The sequence below is a fragment of the Taudactylus pleione genome, unplaced genomic scaffold (assembly GCF_031769625.1).
Source record: "Taudactylus pleione unplaced genomic scaffold, aTauple2 ptg000994l, whole genome shotgun sequence".
NCBI lineage: Eukaryota > Metazoa > Chordata > Amphibia > Anura > Myobatrachidae > Taudactylus > Taudactylus pleione.
Window position 1 is genome coordinate 166,957 of NW_028285395.1, and position 17,011 is coordinate 183,967.

General features: G+C 34.8%; 4 non-coding genes across 4 annotated transcripts; all 4 read right to left on the reverse strand.

Moving 5' to 3' along the window:
* Positions 1–2,827: 2,827 nt before the first annotated feature.
* Positions 2,828–2,909, reverse strand: TRNAS-GCU (transfer RNA serine (anticodon GCU)). Its single transcript has one exon. It is a non-coding gene; the product is annotated as a tRNA-Ser (tRNA).
* Positions 2,910–5,641: 2,732 nt separating this feature from the next.
* TRNAS-GCU (transfer RNA serine (anticodon GCU)) lies at positions 5,642–5,723 on the reverse strand. Its single transcript has one exon. It is a non-coding gene; the product is annotated as a tRNA-Ser (tRNA).
* A 3,882-nt stretch (positions 5,724–9,605) lies between these two features.
* TRNAS-GCU (transfer RNA serine (anticodon GCU)) lies at positions 9,606–9,687 on the reverse strand. Its single transcript has one exon. It is a non-coding gene; the product is annotated as a tRNA-Ser (tRNA).
* A 6,168-nt stretch (positions 9,688–15,855) lies between these two features.
* TRNAS-GCU (transfer RNA serine (anticodon GCU)) lies at positions 15,856–15,937 on the reverse strand. Its single transcript has one exon. It is a non-coding gene; the product is annotated as a tRNA-Ser (tRNA).
* Between the last annotated feature and the right edge of the window lie 1,074 nt (positions 15,938–17,011).

Sequence of the window (17,011 nt, forward strand, 5' to 3'; positions counted from 1 at the left end):
TTGTTTGCTTGGAAAAGGAATTTTTACAAATAATGCTTCATAAGTAAAGTGAAGTGAAGTGAAGTCAATCGCCTTAACCACTCGGCCACCTCATCTTTCTGGCACAAATAAAGAAGGATTTTCTGACACCACTTGTCTTGTTTTAAATCAATTCTTTATACATTATTGGTTGTGTTCTCATCAATATCACAGGCTTGTTAGCATGTCCCCTTTCAAGTGAGCCTTTGCTTAAAGAACATTTATTTTACTTTAGACATAACCTATATTTGTGAACTACTACACCATCATGTTGATCCATCACAAATGACAAAAAATCATAACATACACATTAGGCCAATGACATGACTTCTACTATAACAGTAATGGTAGATTTTCCTTAAATGTGTTCTATGTATGTCTTTAATGAAAAGCATTGTTCATTGACGTAGATTTCTTAATTGAATTAGTTTATTTTTGACATTTGAGTGTCAGCTTCACTTATGAAGCATTATTTGCAAAATTCCATTTCCAAGGAAAAAATTCCAAACTGACAAGATTTGAACCCATGCGTGCAGAACACAATGGATTAGCAGTCCATCGCCTTAACCACTCGGCCACCTCGTCTTTCTGGCACAAATAAAGATGAGTTGTCTGACACCACTTGTCATATTTTAAATCATTTCTTTATACATTGTTGGTTGTGTTCTCAGCAATATCACAGGCTTGTTAGCAAGTCCTCTTTCAAGTGAGCCTTTGCTTAAAGAACATTTATTTTACTTTAAACGTAACCTATATTTGTGAACTACTACACCATCATGTTGATCCATCACAAACGACAAAAAATCATAACACACACATTTGGCTTAGATTTTCACTAAATGACATGACTTCTACGACTTCTACTATAACAGTAATGGTAGATTTTCACTAAATGTGTTCTATGTATGTCTTTAATGAAAAGCATTGTTCATTGAAGTAGATTTCTTAATTGAAATAGTTTATTTTTGACATTTGAGTGTCAGCTTCACTTATGAAGCATTATTTGCAAAAATTCCATTTCCAAGCAAACAATTCCAAACCAACGAGGATGGGATTGGAACCCATGAATGCAGAGCACAATGGATTGTGCTCTGCACGCATGGGTTCAAATCCAATCCTCGTCGGTTTGGAATTGTTTGCTTGGAAAAGGAATTTTTACAAATAATGCTTCATAAGTAAAGTGAAGTGAAGTGAAGTCAATCGCCTTAACCACTCGGCCACCTCATCTTTCTGGCACAAATAAAGAAGGATTTTCTGACACCACTTGTCTTGTTTTAAATCAATTCTTTATACATTATTGGTTGTGTTCTCATCAATATCACAGGCTTGTTAGCATGTCCCCTTTCAAGTGAGCCTTTGCTTAAAGAACATTTATTTTACTTTAGACATAACCTATATTTGTGAACTACTACACCATCATGTTGATCCATCACAAATGACAAAAAATCATAACATACACATTAGGCAAATGACATGACTTCTACTATAACAGTAATGGTAGATTTTCCTTAAATGTGTTCTATGTATGTCTTTAATGAAAAGCATTGTTCATTGACGTAGATTTCTTAATTGAATTAGTTTATTTTTGACATTTGAGTGTCAGCTTCACTTATGAAGCATTATTTGCAAAATTCCATTTCCAAGGAAAAAATTCCAAACCGACAAGATTTGAACCCATGCGTGCAGAACACAATAGATTAGCAGTCCATCGCCTTAACCACTCGGCCACCTCGTCTTTCTGGCACAACTAAAGATGAGTTGTCTGACACCACTTGTCATATTTTAAATCATTTCTTTATACATTGTTGGTTGTGTTCTCAGCAATATCACAGGCTTGTTAGCAAGTCCTCTTTCAAGTGAGCCTTTGCTTAAAGAACATTTATTTTACTTTAAACGTAACCTATATTTGTGAACTACTACACCATCATGTTGATCCATCACAAACGACAAAAAATCATAACACACACATTTGGCTTAGATTTTCACTAAATGACATGACTTCTACGACTTCTACTATAACAGTAATGGTAGATTTTCACTAAATGTGTTCTATGTATGTCTTTAATGAAAAGCATTGTTCATTGAAGTAGATTTCTTAATTGAAATAGTTTATTTTTGACATTTGAGTGTCAGCTTCACTTATGAAGCATTATTTGCAAAAATTCCATTTCCAAGCAAACAATTCCAAACCGACGAGGATGGGATTGGAACCCATGAATGCAGAGCACAATGCATTGTGCTCTGCACGCATGGGTTCAAATCCAATCCTCGTCGGTTTGGAATTGTTTGCTTGGAAAAGGAATTTTTACAAATAATGCTTCATAAGTAAAGTGAAGTGAAGTGAAGTCCATCGCCTTAACCACTCGGCCACCTCTTCTTTCTGGCACAAATAAAGAAGGGTTTTCTAACACCAGTTGTCATATTTTAAATCAATTCTTTATACATTGTAGGTTGTGTTCTCAGCAATATCACAGGCTTGTTAGCAAGTCCACTTTCAAGTGAGCTTTTGCTTAAAGAACATTTATTTTACTTTAAACGTAACCTATATTTGTGAACTACTACACCATCATGTTGATCCATCACAAATGACAAAAAATCATAACTTACAGTTCTGGCCAATGACATCACTTCTACTATAACAGTAATGGTAGATTTCACTAAATGTGTGCTATGTATGTCTTTAATGAAAAGCATTGTTCTTTGAAGTAGATTTCTTAATTGAATTAGTTTATTTTTGACATTTGAGTGTTGGCTTCACTTATGAAGCATTATTTGCAAAAATTCCATTTCCAAGCAAACAACTCCAAACTGACGAGGATGGGATTTGAACCCATGCGTGCAGAGCACAATGGATTAGCAGTCCATCGCCTTAACCACTCGGCCACCTCGTCTTTCTGGCACAAACAAAGAAGGGTTTTTTAACACCACTTGTCTTGTTTTCAATCAATTCTTTATACATTATTGGTTGTGTTCTCATCAATATCACAGGCTTGTTAGCATTTCCGCTTTCAAGTGAGCCTTTGCTTAAAGAACATTTATTTTACTTTAGACATAACCTATATTTGTGAACTACTACACCATCATGTTGATCCATCACAAACGACAAAAAATCATAACATACACATTTGGCCAATGACATGACTTCTACTATAACAGTAATGGTAGATTTTCCTTAAATGTGTTCTATGTATGTCTTTAATGAAAAGCATTGTTCATTGACGTAGATTTCTTAATTGAATTAGTTTATTTTTGACATTTGAGTGTCAGCTTCACTTATGAAGCATTATTTGCAAAATTCCATTTCCAAGGAAAAAATTCCAAAGCGACAAGATTTGAACCCATGCGTGCAGAACACAATGGATTAGCAGTCCATCGCCTTAACCACTCGGCCACCTCGTCTTTCTGGCACAAATAAAGATGAGATGTCTGACACCACTTGTCATATTTTAAATCATTTCTTTATACATTGTTGGTTGTGTTCTCAGCAATATCACAGGCTTGTTAGCAAGTCCTTTTTCAAGTGAGCCTTTGCTTAAAGAACATTTATTTTACTTTAAACGTAACCTATATTTGTGAACTACTACACCATCATGTTGATCCATCACAAACGACAAAAAATCATAACACACACATTTGGCTTCGATTTTCACTAAATGACATGACTTCTACGACTTCTACTATAACAGTAATGGTAGATTTTCACTAAATGTGTTCTATGTATGTCTTTAATGAAAAGCATTGTTCATTGAAGTAGATTTCTTAATTGAAATAGTTTATTTTTGACATTTGAGTGTCAGCTTCACTTATGAAGCATTATTTGCAAAAATTCCATTTCCAAGCAAACAATTCCAAACCGACGAGGATGGGATTGGAACCCATGAATGCAGAGCACAATGGATTGTGCTCTGCACGCATGGGTTCAAATCCAATCCTCGTCGGTTTGGAATTGTTTGCTTGGAAAAGGAATTTTTACAAATAATGCTTCATAAGTAAAGTGAAGTGAAGTGAAGTCAATTGCCTTAACCACTCGGCCACCTCATCTTTCTGGCACAAATAAAGAAGGATTTTCTGACACCACTTGTCTTGTTTTAAATCAATTCTTTATACATTATTGGTTGTGTTCTCATCAATATCACAGGCTTGTTAGCATGTCCCCTTTCAAGTGAGCCTTTGCTTAAAGAACATTTATTTTACTTTAGACATAACCTATATTTGTGAACTACTACACCATCATGTTGATCCATCACAAATGACAAAAAATCATAACATACACATTAGGCCAATGACATGACTTCTACTATAACAGTAATGGTAGATTTTCCTTAAATGTGTTCTATGTATGTCTTTAATGAAAAGCATTGTTCATTGACGTAGATTTCTTAATTGAATTAGTTTATTTTTGACATTTGAGTGTCAGCTTCACTTATGAAGCATTATTTGCAAAATTCCATTTCCAAGGAAAAAATTCCAAACCGACAAGATTTGAACCCATGCGTGCAGAACACAATGGATTAGCAGTCCATCGCCTTAACCACTCGGCCACCTCGTCTTTCTGGCACAAATAAAGATGAGTTGTCTGACACCACTTGTCATATTTTAAATCATTTCTTTATACATTGTTGGTTGTGTTCTCAGCAATATCACAGGCTTGTTAGCAAGTCCTCTTTCAAGTGAGCCTTTGCTTAAAGAACATTTATTTTACTTTAAACGTAACCTATATTTGTGAACTACTACACCATCATGTTGATCCATCACAAACGACAAAAAATCATAACACACACATTTGGCTTAGATTTTCACTAAATGACATGACTTCTACGACTTCTACTATAACAGTAATGGTAGACTTTCACTAAATGTGTTCTATGTATGTCTTTAATGAAAAGCATTGTTCATTGAAGTAGATTTCTTAATTGAAATAGTTTATTTTTGACATTTGAGTGTCAGCTTCACTTATGAAGCATTATTTGCAAAAATTCCATTTCCAAGCAAACAATTCCAAACCGACGAGGATGGGATTGGAACCCATGAATGCAGAGCACAATGCATTGTGCTCTGCACGCATGGGTTCAAATCCAATCCTCGTCGGTTTGGAATTGTTTGCTTGGAAAAGGAATTTTTACAAATAATGCTTCATAAGTAAAGTGAAGTGAAGTGAAGTCCATCGCCTTAACCACTCGGCCACCTCTTCTTTCTGGCACAAATAAAGAAGGGTTTTCTAACACCAGTTGTCATATTTTAAATCAATTCTTTATACATTGTAGGTTGTGTTCTCATCAATATCACAGGCTTGTTAGCAAGTCCACTTTCAAGTGAGCTTTTGCTTAAAGAACATTTATTTTACTTTAAACGTAACCTATATTTGTGAACTACTACACCATCATGTTGATCCATCACAAATGACAAAAAATCATAACTTACAGTTCTGGCCAATGACATCACTTCTACTATAACAGTAATGGTAGATTTCACTAAATGTGTGCTATGTATGTCTTTAATGAAAAGCATTGTTCTTTGAAGTAGATTTCTTAATTGAATTAGTGTATTTTTGACATTTGAGTGTTGGCTTCACTTATGAAGCATTATTTGCAAAAATTCCATTTCCAAGCAAACAACTCCAAACCGACGAGGATGGGATTTGAACCCATGCGTGCAGATCACAATGGATTAGCAGTCCATCGCCTTAACCACTCGGCCACCTCGTCTTTCTGGCACAAACAAAGAAGGGTTTTCTAACACCACTTGTCTTGTTTTCAATCAATTCTTTATACATTATTGGTTGTGTTCTCATCAATATCACAGGCTTGTTAGCATTTCTGCTTTCAAGTGAGCCTTTGCTTAAAGAACATTTATTTTACTTTAGACATAACCTATATTTGTGAACTACTACACCATCATGTTGATCCATCACAAACGACAAAAAATCATAACATACACATTTGGCCAATGACATGACTTCTACTATAACAGTAATGGTAGATTTTCCTTAAATGTGTTCTATGTATGTCTTTAATGAAAAGCATTGTTCATTGACGTAGATTTCTTAATTGAATTAGTTTATTTTTGACATTTGAGTGTCAGCTTCACTTATGAAGCAATATTTGCAAAATTCCATTTCCAAGGAAAAAATTCCAAACCGACAAGATTTGAACCCATGCGTGCAGAACACAATGGATTAGCAGTCCATCGCCTTAACCACTCGGCCACCTCGTCTTTCTGGCACAAATAAAGATGAGATGTCTGACACCACTTGTCATATTTTAAATCATTTCTTTATACATTGTTGGTTGTGTTCTCAGCAATATCACAGGCTTGTTAGCAAGTCCTCTTTCAAGTGAGCCTTTGCTTAAAGAACATTTATTTTACTTTAAACGTAACCTATATTTGTGAACTACTACACCATCATGTTGATCCATCACAAACGACAAAAAATCATAACACACACATTTGGCTTCGATTTTCACTAAATGACATGACTTCTACGACTTCTACCATAACAGTAATGGTAGATTTTCACTAAATGTGTTCTATGTATGTCTTTAATGAAAAGCATTGTTCATTGAAGTAGATTTCTTAATTGAAATAGTTTATTTTTGACATTTGAGTGTCAGCTTCACTTATGAAGCATTATTTGCCAAAATTCCATTTCCAAGCAAACAATTCCAAACCGACGAGGATGGGATTGGAACCCATGAATGCAGAGCACAATGGATTGTGCTCTGCACGCATGGGTTCAAATCCAATCCTCGTCGGTTTGGAATTGTTTGCTTGGAAAAGGAATTTTTACAAATAATGCTTCATAAGTAAAGTGAAGTGAAGTGAAGTCAATCGCCTTAACCACTCGGCCACCTCATCTTTCTGGCACAAATAAAGAAGGATTTTCTGACACCACTTGTCTTGTTTTAAATCAATTCTTTATACATTATTGGTTGTGTTCTCATCAATATCACAGGCTTGTTAGCATGTCCCCTTTCAAGTGAGCCTTTGCTTAAAGAACATTTATTTTACTTTAGACATAACCTATATTTGTGAACTACTACACCATCATGTTGATCCATCACAAATGACAAAAAATCATAACATACACATTAGGCCAATGACATGACTTCTACTATAACAGTAATGGTAGATTTTCCTTAAATGTGTTCTATGTATGTCTTTAATGAAAAGCATTGTTCATTGACGTAGATTTCTTAATTGAATTAGTTTATTTTTGACATTTGAGTGTCAGCTTCACTTATGAAGCATTATTTGCAAAATTCCATTTCCAAGGAAAAAATTCCAAACTGACAAGATTTGAACCCATGCGTGCAGAACACAATGGATTAGCAGTCCATCGCCTTAACCACTCGGCCACCTCGTCTTTCTGGCACAAATAAAGATGAGTTGTCTGACACCACTTGTCATATTTTAAATCATTTCTTTATACATTGTTGGTTGTGTTCTCAGCAATATCACAGGCTTGTTAGCAAGTCCTCTTTCAAGTGAGCCTTTGCTTAAAGAACATTTATTTTACTTTAAACGTAACCTATATTTGTGAACTACTACACCATCATGTTGATCCATCACAAACGACAAAAAATCATAACACACACATTTGGCTTAGATTTTCACTAAATGACATGACTTCTACGACTTCTACTATAACAGTAATGGTAGATTTTCACTAAATGTGTTCTATGTATGTCTTTAATGAAAAGCATTGTTCATTGAAGTAGATTTCTTAATTGAAATAGTTTATTTTTGACATTTGAGTGTCAGCTTCACTTATGAAGCATTATTTGCAAAAATTCCATTTCCAAGCAAACAATTCCAAACCAACGAGGATGGGATTGGAACCCATGAATGCAGAGCACAATGGATTGTGCTCTGCACGCATGGGTTCAAATCCAATCCTCGTCGGTTTGGAATTGTTTGCTTGGAAAAGGAATTTTTACAAATAATGCTTCATAAGTAAAGTGAAGTGAAGTGAAGTCAATCGCCTTAACCACTCGGCCACCTCATCTTTCTGGCACAAATAAAGAAGGATTTTCTGACACCACTTGTCTTGTTTTAAATCAATTCTTTATACATTATTGGTTGTGTTCTCATCAATATCACAGGCTTGTTAGCATGTCCCCTTTCAAGTGAGCCTTTGCTTAAAGAACATTTATTTTACTTTAGACATAACCTATATTTGTGAACTACTACACCATCATGTTGATCCATCACAAATGACAAAAAATCATAACATACACATTAGGCAAATGACATGACTTCTACTATAACAGTAATGGTAGATTTTCCTTAAATGTGTTCTATGTATGTCTTTAATGAAAAGCATTGTTCATTGACGTAGATTTCTTAATTGAATTAGTTTATTTTTGACATTTGAGTGTCAGCTTCACTTATGAAGCATTATTTGCAAAATTCCATTTCCAAGGAAAAAATTCCAAACCGACAAGATTTGAACCCATGCGTGCAGAACACAATAGATTAGCAGTCCATCGCCTTAACCACTCGGCCACCTCGTCTTTCTGGCACAACTAAAGATGAGTTGTCTGACACCACTTGTCATATTTTAAATCATTTCTTTATACATTGTTGGTTGTGTTCTCAGCAATATCACAGGCTTGTTAGCAAGTCCTCTTTCAAGTGAGCCTTTGCTTAAAGAACATTTATTTTACTTTAAACGTAACCTATATTTGTGAACTACTACACCATCATGTTGATCCATCACAAACGACAAAAAATCATAACACACACATTTGGCTTAGATTTTCACTAAATGACATGACTTCTACGACTTCTACTATAACAGTAATGGTAGATTTTCACTAAATGTGTTCTATGTATGTCTTTAATGAAAAGCATTGTTCATTGAAGTAGATTTCTTAATTGAAATAGTTTATTTTTGACATTTGAGTGTCAGCTTCACTTATGAAGCATTATTTGCAAAAATTCCATTTCCAAGCAAACAATTCCAAACCGACGAGGATGGGATTGGAACCCATGAATGCAGAGCACAATGCATTGTGCTCTGCACGCATGGGTTCAAATCCAATCCTCGTCGGTTTGGAATTGTTTGCTTGGAAAAGGAATTTTTACAAATAATGCTTCATAAGTAAAGTGAAGTGAAGTGAAGTCCATCGCCTTAACCACTCGGCCACCTCTTCTTTCTGGCACAAATAAAGAAGGGTTTTCTAACACCAGTTGTCATATTTTAAATCAATTCTTTATACATTGTAGGTTGTGTTCTCAGCAATATCACAGGCTTGTTAGCAAGTCCACTTTCAAGTGAGCTTTTGCTTAAAGAACATTTATTTTACTTTAAACGTAACCTATATTTGTGAACTACTACACCATCATGTTGATCCATCACAAATGACAAAAAATCATAACTTACAGTTCTGGCCAATGACATCACTTCTACTATAACAGTAATGGTAGATTTCACTAAATGTGTGCTATGTATGTCTTTAATGAAAAGCATTGTTCTTTGAAGTAGATTTCTTAATTGAATTAGTTTATTTTTGACATTTGAGTGTTGGCTTCACTTATGAAGCATTATTTGCAAAAATTCCATTTCCAAGCAAACAACTCCAAACTGACGAGGATGGGATTTGAACCCATGCGTGCAGAGCACAATGGATTAGCAGTCCATCGCCTTAACCACTCGGCCACCTCGTCTTTCTGGCACAAACAAAGAAGGGTTTTTTAACACCACTTGTCTTGTTTTCAATCAATTCTTTATACATTATTGGTTGTGTTCTCATCAATATCACAGGCTTGTTAGCATTTCCGCTTTCAAGTGAGCCTTTGCTTAAAGAACATTTATTTTACTTTAGACATAACCTATATTTGTGAACTACTACACCATCATGTTGATCCATCACAAACGACAAAAAATCATAACATACACATTTGGCCAATGACATGACTTCTACTATAACAGTAATGGTAGATTTTCCTTAAATGTGTTCTATGTATGTCTTTAATGAAAAGCATTGTTCATTGACGTAGATTTCTTAATTGAATTAGTTTATTTTTGACATTTGAGTGTCAGCTTCACTTATGAAGCATTATTTGCAAAATTCCATTTCCAAGGAAAAAATTCCAAACCGACAAGATTTGAACCCATGCGTGCAGAACACAATGGATTAGCAGTCCATCGCCTTAACCACTCGGCCACCTCGTCTTTCTGGCACAAATAAAGATGAGATGTCTGACACCACTTGTCATATTTTAAATCATTTCTTTATACATTGTTGGTTGTGTTCTCAGCAATATCACAGGCTTGTTAGCAAGTCCTTTTTCAAGTGAGCCTTTGCTTAAAGAACATTTATTTTACTTTAAACGTAACCTATATTTGTGAACTACTACACCATCATGTTGATCCATCACAAACGACAAAAAATCATAACACACACATTTGGCTTCGATTTTCACTAAATGACATGACTTCTACGACTTCTACTATAACAGTAATGGTAGATTTTCACTAAATGTGTTCTATGTATGTCTTTAATGAAAAGCATTGTTCATTGAAGTAGATTTCTTAATTGAAATAGTTTATTTTTGACATTTGAGTGTCAGCTTCACTTATGAAGCATTATTTGCAAAAATTCCATTTCCAAGCAAACAATTCCAAACCGACGAGGATGGGATTGGAACCCATGAATGCAGAGCACAATGGATTGTGCTCTGCACGCATGGGTTCAAATCCAATCCTCGTCGGTTTGGAATTGTTTGCTTGGAAAAGGAATTTTTACAAATAATGCTTCATAAGTAAAGTGAAGTGAAGTGAAGTCAATCGCCTTAACCACTCGGCCACCTCATCTTTCTGGCACAAATAAAGAACGATTTTCTGACACCACTTGTCTTGTTTTAAATCAATTCTTTATACATTATTGGTTGTGTTCTCATCAATATCACAGGCTTGTTAGCATGTCCCCTTTCAAGTGAGCCTTTGCTTAAAGAACATTTATTTTACTTTAGACATAACCTATATTTGTGAACTACTACACCATCATGTTGATCCATCACAAATGACAAAAAATCATAACATACACATTAGGCCAATGACATGACTTCTACTATAACAGTAATGGTAGATTTTCCTTAAATGTGTTCTATGTATGTCTTTAATGAAAAGCATTGTTCATTGACGTAGATTTCTTAATTGAATTAGTTTATTTTTGACATTTGAGTGTCAGCTTCACTTATGAAGCATTATTTGCAAAATTCAATTTCCAAGGAAAAAATTCCAAACCGACAAGATTTGAACCCATGCGTGCAGAACACAATGGATTAGCAGTCCATCGCCTTAACCACTCGGCCACCTCGTCTTTCTGGCACAAATAAAGATGAGTTGTCTGACACCACTTGTCATATTTTAAATCATTTTTTTTATACATTGTTGGTTGTGTTCTCAGCAATATCACAGGCATGTTAGCAAGTCCTCTTTCAAGTGAGCCTTTGCTTAAAGAACATTTATTTTACTTTAAACGTAACCTATATTTGTGAACTACTACACCATCATGTTGATCCATCACAAAAAACAAAAAATCATAACACACACATTTGGCTTAGATTTTCACTAAATGACATGACTTCTACGACTTCTACTATAACAGTAATGGTAGATTTTCACTAAATGTGTTCTATGTATGTCTTTAATGAAAAGCATTGTTCATTGAAGTAGATTTCTTAATTGAAATAGTTTATTTTTGAAATTTGAGTGTCAGTTTCACTTATGAAGCATTATTTGCAAAAATTCCATTTCCAAGCAAACAATTCCAAACCGACGAGGATGGGATTGGAACCCATGAATGCAGAGCACAATGCATTGTGCTCTGCACGCATGGGTTCAAATCCAATCCTTGTCGGTTTGGAATTGTTTGCTTGGAAAAGGAATTTTTACAAATAATGCTTCATAAGTAAAGTGAAGTGAAGTGAAGTCCATCGCCTTAACCACTCGGCCACCTCGTCTTTCTGGCACAAACAAAGAAATGTTTTCTAACACCACTTGTCTTGTTTTCAATCAATTCTTTATACATTATTGGTTGTGTTCTCATCAATATCACAGGCTTGTTAGCATTTCCGCTTTCAAGTGAGCCTTTGCTTAAAGAACATTTATTTTACTTTAGACATAACCTATATTTGTGAACTACTACACCATCATGTTGATCCATCACAAACGACAAAAAATCATAACATACACATTTGGCCAATGACATGACTTCTACTATAACAGTAATGGTAGATTTTCCTTAAATGTGTTCTATGTATGTCTTTAATGAAAAGCATTGTTCATTGACGTAGATTTCTTAATTGAATTAGTTTATTTTTGACATTTGAGTGTCAGCTTCATTTATGAAGCATTATTTGCAAAATTCCATTTCCAAGGAAAAAATTCCAAACCGACAAGATTTGAACCCATGCGTGCAGAACACAATGTATTAGCAGTCCATCGCCTTAACCACTCGGCCACCTTGTCTTTCTGGCACAAATAAAGATGAGATGTCTGACACCACTTGTCATATTTTAAATCATTTCTTTATACATTGTTGGTTGTGTTCTCAGCAATATCACAGGCTTGTTAGCAAGTCCTCTTTCAAGTGAGCCTTTGCTTAAAGAACATTTATTTTACTTTAAACGTAACCTATATTTGTGAACTACTACACCATCATGTTGATCCATCACAAACGACAAAAAATCATAACACACACATTTGGCTTCGATTTTCACTAAATGACATGACTTCTACGACTTCTACTATAACAGTAATGGTAGATTTTCACTAAATGTGTTCTATGTATGTCTTTAATGAAAAGCATTGTTCATTGAAGTAGATTTCTTAATTGAAATAGTTTATTTTTGACATTTGAGTGTCAGCTTCACTTATGAAGCATTATTTGCAAAAATTCCATTTCCAAACAAACAATTCCAAACTGACGAGGATGGGATTGGAACCCATGAATGCAGAGCACAATGGATTGTGCTCTGCACGCATGGGTTCAAATGCAATCCTCGTCAGTTTGGAATTGTTTGCTTGGAAAAGGAATTTTTACAAATAATGCTTCATAAGTAAAGTGAAGTGAAGTGAAGTCAATCGCCTTAACCACTCGGCCACCTCATCTTTCTGGCACAAATAAAGAAGGATTTTCTGACACCACTTGTCTTGTTTTAAATCAATTCTTTATACATTATTGGTTGTGTTCTCATCAATATCACAGGCTTGTTAGCATGTCCACTTTCAAGTGAGCCTTTGCTTAAAGAACATTTATTTTACTTTAGACATAAACTATATTTGTGAACTACTACACCATCTTGTTGATCCATCACAAACGACAAAAAATCATAACATACACATTTGGCCAATGTCATGACTTCTACTATAACAGTAATGGTAGATTTTCACTAAATGTGTTCTATGTATGTCTTTAATGAAAAGCATTGTTCATTGAAGTAGATTTCTTAATTGAATTAGTTTATTTTTGACATTTGAGTGTTAGCTTCACTTATGAAGCATTATTTGCAAAAATTCCATTTCCAAGCAAACAACTCCAAACCGACGCGGATGGGATTTGAACCCATGCGTGCAGAGCACAATGGATTAGCAGTCCATCGCCTTAACCTCTCGGCCACCTCGTCTTTCAGGCACAAATAAAGAAGGGTTTTCTAATACCACTTGTCTTGTTTTAAATCAATTCTTTATACATTATTGGTTGTGTTCTCATCAATAGCACAGGCTTGTTAGCATGTCCCCTTTCAAGTGAGCCTTAGCTTAAAGAACATTTATTTTACTTTAGACATAACCTGTATTTGTGAACTACTACACCATCATGTTGATCCATCACAAACGACAAAAAATCATAACATACACATTTGGCCAATGACATGACTTCTACTATAACAGTAATGGTAGATTTTCCTTAAATGTGTTCTATGTATGTCTTTAATGAGAAGCATTGTTCATTGATGTAGATTTCTTAATTGAATTAGTTTATTTTTGACATTTGAGTGTCAGCTTCACTTATGAAGCATTATTTGCAAAAATTCCATTTCCAAGCAAACAATTCCAAAATGACGAGGATGGGATTGGAACCCATGAATGCAGAGCACAATGGATTGTGCTCTGCACGCATGGGTTCAAATCCAATCCTCGTCGGTTTGGAATTGTTTGCTTGGAAAAGGAATTTTTACAAATAATGCTTCATAAGTAAAGTGAAGTGAAGTGAAGTCAATCGCCTTAACCACTCGACCACCTCATCTTTCTGGCACAAATAAAGAAGGATTTTCTGACACCACTTGTCTTGTTTTAAATCAATTCTTTATACATTATTGGTTGTGTTCTCATCAATATCACAGGCTTGTTAGCATGTCCCCTTTCAAGTGAGCCTTTGCTTAAAGAACATTTATTTTACTTTAGACATAACCTATATTTGTGAACTACTACACCATCATGTTGATCCATCACAAATGACAAAAAATCATAACATACACATTAGGCCAATGACATGACTTCTACTATAACAGTAATGGTAGATTTTCCTTAAATGTGTTCTATGTATGTCTTTAATGAAAAGCATTGTTCATTGACGTAGATTTCTTAATTGAATTAGTTTATTTTTGACATTTGAGTGTCAGCTTCACTTATGAAGCATTATTTGCAAAATTCCATTTCCAAGGAAAAAATTCCAAACCGACAAGATTTGAACCCATGCGTGCAGAACACAATGGATTAGCAGTCCATCGCCTTAACCACTCGGCCACCTCGTCTTTCTGGCACAAATAAAGATGAGCTGTCTGACACCACTTGTCATATTTTAAATCATTTCTTTATACATTGTTGGTTGTGTTCTCAGCAATATCACAGGCTTGTTAGCAAGTCCTCTTTCAAGTGAGCCTTTGCTTAAAGAACATTTATTTTACTTTAAACGTAACCTATATTTGTGAACTACTACACCATCATGTTGATCCATCACAAACGACAAAAAATCATAACACACACATTTGGCTTAGATTTTCACTAAATGACATGACTTCTACGACTTCTACTATAACAGTAATGGTAGATTTTCACTAAATGTGTTCTATGTATGTCTTTAATGAAAAGCATTGTTCATTGAAGTAGATTTCTTAATTGAAATAGTTAATTTTTGACATTTGAGTGTCAGCTTCACTTATGAAGCATTATTTGCAAAAATTCCATTTCCAAGCAAACAATTCCAAACCGACGAGGATGGGATTGGAACCCATGAATGCAGAGCACAATGCATTGTGCTCTGCACGCATGGGTTCAAATCCAATCCTCGTCGGTTTGGAATTGTTTGCTTGGAAAAGGAATTTTTACAAATAATGCTTCATAAGTAAAGTGAAGTGAAGTGAAGTCCATCGCCTTAACCACTCGGCCACCTCTTCTTTCTGGCACAAATAAAGAAGGGTTTTCTAACACCAGTTGTCATATTTTAAATCAATTCTTTATACATTGTAGGTTGTGTTCTCAGCAATATCACAGGCTTGTTAGCAAGTCCACTTTCAAGTGAGCTTTTGCTTAAAGAACATTTATTTTACTTTAAACGTAACCTATATTTGTGAACTACTACACCATCATGTTGATCCATCACAAATGACAAAAAATCATAACTTACAGTTCTGGCCAATGACATCACTTCTACTATAACAGTAATGGTAGATTTCACTAAATGTGTGCTATGTATGTCTTTAATGAAAAGCATTGTTCTTTGAAGTAGATTTCTTAATTGAATTAGTTTATTTTTGACATTTGAGTGTTGGCTTCACTTATGAAGCATTATTTGCAAAAATTCCATTTCCAAGCAAACAACTCCAAACTGACGAGGATGGGATTTGAACCCATGCGTGCAGAGCACAATGGATTAGCAGTCCATCGCCTTAACCACTCGGCCACCTCGTCTTTCTGGCACAAACAAAGAAGGGTTTTCTAACACCACTTGTCTTGTTTTCAATCAATTCTTTATACATTATTGGTTGTGTTCTCATCAATATCACAGGCTTGTTAGCATTTCCGCTTTCAAGTGAGCCTTTGCTTAAAGAACATTTATTTTACTTTAGACATAACCTATATTTGTGAACTACTACACCATCATGTTGATCCATCACAAACGACAAAAAATCATAACATACACATTTGGCCAATGACATGACTTCTACTATAACAGTAATGGTAGATTTTCCTTAAATGTGTTCTATGTATGTCTTTAATGAAAAGCATTGTTCATTGACGTAGATTTCTTAATTGAATTAGTTTATTTTTGACATTTGAGTGTCAGCTTCACTTATGAAGCATTATTTGCAAAATTCCATTTCCAAGGAAAAAATTCCAAACCGACAAGATTTGAACCCATGCGTGCAGAACACAATGGATTAGCAGTCCATCGCCTTAACCACTCGGCCACCTCGTCTTTCTGGCACAAATAAAGATGAGATGTCTGACACCACTTGTCATATTTTAAATCATTTCTTTATACATTGTTGGTTGTGTTCTCAGCAATATCACAGGCTTGTTAGCAAGTCCTTTTTCAAGTGAGCCTTTGCTTAAAGAACATTTATTTTACTTTAAACGTAACCTATATTTGTGAACTACTACACCATCATGTTGATCCATCACAAACGACAAAAAATCATAACACACACATTTGGCTTCGATTTTCACTAAATGACATGACTTCTACGACTTCTACTATAACAGTAATGGTAGATTTTCACTAAATGTGTTCTATGTATGTCTTTAATGAAAAGCATTGTTCATTGAAGTAGATTTCTTAATTGAAATAGTTTATTTTTGACATTTGAGTGTCAGCTTCACTTATGAAGCATTATTTGCAAAAATTCCATTTCCAAGCAAACAATTCCAAACCGACGAGGATGGGATTGGAACCCATGAATGCAGAGCACAATGGATTGTGCTCTGCACGCATGGGTTCAAATCCAATCCTCGTCGGTTTGGAATTGTTTGCTTGGAAAAGGA